Consider the following 2785-nt stretch of genomic DNA (forward strand, 5'->3'; position numbering starts at 1 on the left):
CATTTAAGCCAGCCTGTTCTTCACGTGATCCGTTTGCCCTCTCTATGGATTTGTCCCTTCCACTGCAAGCTCAGTTGAAGCGCAGTTTCTGGGCGTCATGAGTGTTGAATTCTGCAGAGGATTCAAATGTGGCAGGAGGTTTGGGAACCTGAAGGAACATGGTTGCTTTAGAGGACGGCTTGGACGGCAGTGGTGCCCAGTGCTCCACCAAGTGAGCTATTTTTCACATCCCAAATGATTCCAAACCATCTGGTTACCATCTGGTTCTCTGCACACAAGTACGGTTTACAAACAAAGCAGGACTTAATCCTGAAGTGGAATTCACACGTCACGCAGACTCCTTAGCCCACCCGTCTTGAAAATGGGGGAAAGCCGGGCCTGGAGGCTCACTCCCGTTATCCTCGCTACTCAGGAGGCTGAGATCTGAGGATCACGGTTCAAAGCCAGCCCAGGCACAATTGGAGACTCTTATCTCCAATTAACCGCTTTAAAAAAAAAAAAAAAACGGGAAGTGGAGCTTGGCTCAAGTGTGGGGCAGTAGCCTTGAGCTGAACAGCTCAGAAACAGCACCCAGGCAGAGTTCAAGCCTGTAACCCACCCAAAACAAACAAACAAAGAAAATGATAAGACTGTCTGATAGATCCCATAAGAACAAAGCTGAAAGAGGGTGTCTGTGCTGTGAGTCTGTTCCTTTCCTTATTTACTGCTCCAGCTCCTGCCCCAACTTTCTGCTCCACCGGTTAATGAATAGATAGAGGAAAAAGAACCTCAGAACAGAAAAGCATGACCTAACAGAGACAACCCTGGAAATTGAATATGTGCTTTAAAAAAAGAAATCCTAGCCACAAAGAAAGAACAACTGACCTGCGCTTCCCTAGCTTTGCATTCCCAGCCCAGTTAACCTCCCCAAGATCCTGAGCTAGGAAATGGGAAGGAGAAATCTGCTAGAGGACTAGAGTTTCAGGTCTACAGGGAGATGATACAGATTCTCTGATTGGTTGATTATCTCATGCATAATTTGCATAGAGTATGACCAGAGCACAACCTAGTGTATAAAAAAAAACCCGTGGTAACCTTTAAAAAAAAACATTTTATTTTTATAAACCATTAAAAGCATCATATTTTAGCTACCACATAAGGCAGACATGATCAGTTCTATTTTAAGTACTTCCATTAGTATTCTAGATGCCCTGGTAATTGAACCCAGAGACTCACTAGGCAAGCACTCTACCACTGAGCTACACATCCCAACTCTAACTCCCTTATAATATAAACCTCAGGCCTTCCATACTTTCAATTTTCCATAACTGTGTGAAACAATGCTAAGTAAACTGATTATACCATAGGAGTAAGATCTATAACATGAATCCCTGGCAAATTAATTCAAAGCAAAGCAGCCTAGTGAATTATTTCACAACTGAAACATTTTAAAAGCACTGTTTTATCTCTAACCCAGTTTCACATCTATATTGTTGAGGATTCCATGAGTAAATTTGCAGCAAAAGGGATCCAAAAAGGATCCATGAAAATCATGGCTTACATCACTTAAAAAATCATTTGCTCTAGGTCCATCCATTTCCCTGGAAATGGCATGATATTCTTTTTAATGGATGAATAAAATTCCATTGTGTACATGTGCCACATTTTCTGGATCCACTCAGTTGCTATAGGGCATCTGGGCTGTTTCCATAACTTGGCTATTTTGAATAGTGCAGCAATGAACTTGGGTGTGCAGGTGACTTCACCATATCCTGATTTGTGAGGCTCTAAATAGATGCCCAAGAGTGGTCTGGCTGGTTTTTGGTCTTGTTTATTTAAAATTTTTGATTGGTCATTGTAATAACCTGCAGGATTAGCTGTCTAATTGTTTTTGTTTGTTTGTTTGTTTTGTGCATAGAGAACATATGGAACCAACCCAGATGCCCCTCAGCAGATGATTGGATCAAGATGTGGTATTTATACACAATGGAATTCTATGCTGCCATCAGAAAGAATGACATCACCCCATTTGTAAGGAAATGGAAAGACTGAAAAAAAATCATATTAAGTGAAGTAAGTCAGATCCAAAGGAACATAGTCTCAAAGGGTTTCCTCATTTGTAATAATTAATACACATCTAGGACTCTCCTAGCAGATTACAATAGCACAAAACCTAGATACAGAAGGCCATATAGGATGAGACTAAATAAAAGGATCCCCAGGATATGGAAACAAGAGCTTTGTCTTGTGATTGTTGTTCTTAATATACTATGTTATTTCTCTTTTTTGTTGTCCCTTTGGTTAATCTCATATTGTTACAGTATGTGACTTTTTTACCTGGCATATTGTATATACGTTTATTTGTTTATTTGAAATAGGAAAGGGAAGGGGGGAAAACAAGGAAATGGGGACAAAAATACGAGAGGAGGTATCAATGTGTGAGAAGTAATGCACCTTCTATCTGGCAAATATAACTGTAACCCCTCTATACATTACAATAAAAAAAAGAAGAAAGAAAATGCTTGAACTGCCTGAGCACCTGCATGTGATGTTTTCCTGGGGAGCAGGACCACCAGTGTGTGATGCTCTCTTTTAAAAGCTCAGCTCCACGGAAGGTCAAGGCTGATCTCTATCAGCCTGAAGGTGGAGAGTAGTCGCTGTGCTATTAAACTGACTCCTAGCTCCATTCATTGAGTGCTCGTGACTCTATTTCTGGGGAGTTCAGGAACCCCAAAATGGCTGGGATGTTACAGTTATGGGGCTTAACCTTGGGGCCTAGTTACTGTCCCTGATCTTTTTTTGTTTT

This window comes from Megascapheus bottae, chromosome 11 (assembly GCF_031878675.1).
Source record: "Megascapheus bottae isolate mThoBot1 chromosome 11, mThoBot2.hap1, whole genome shotgun sequence".
Classification (NCBI taxonomy): domain Eukaryota; kingdom Metazoa; phylum Chordata; class Mammalia; order Rodentia; family Geomyidae; genus Megascapheus; species Megascapheus bottae.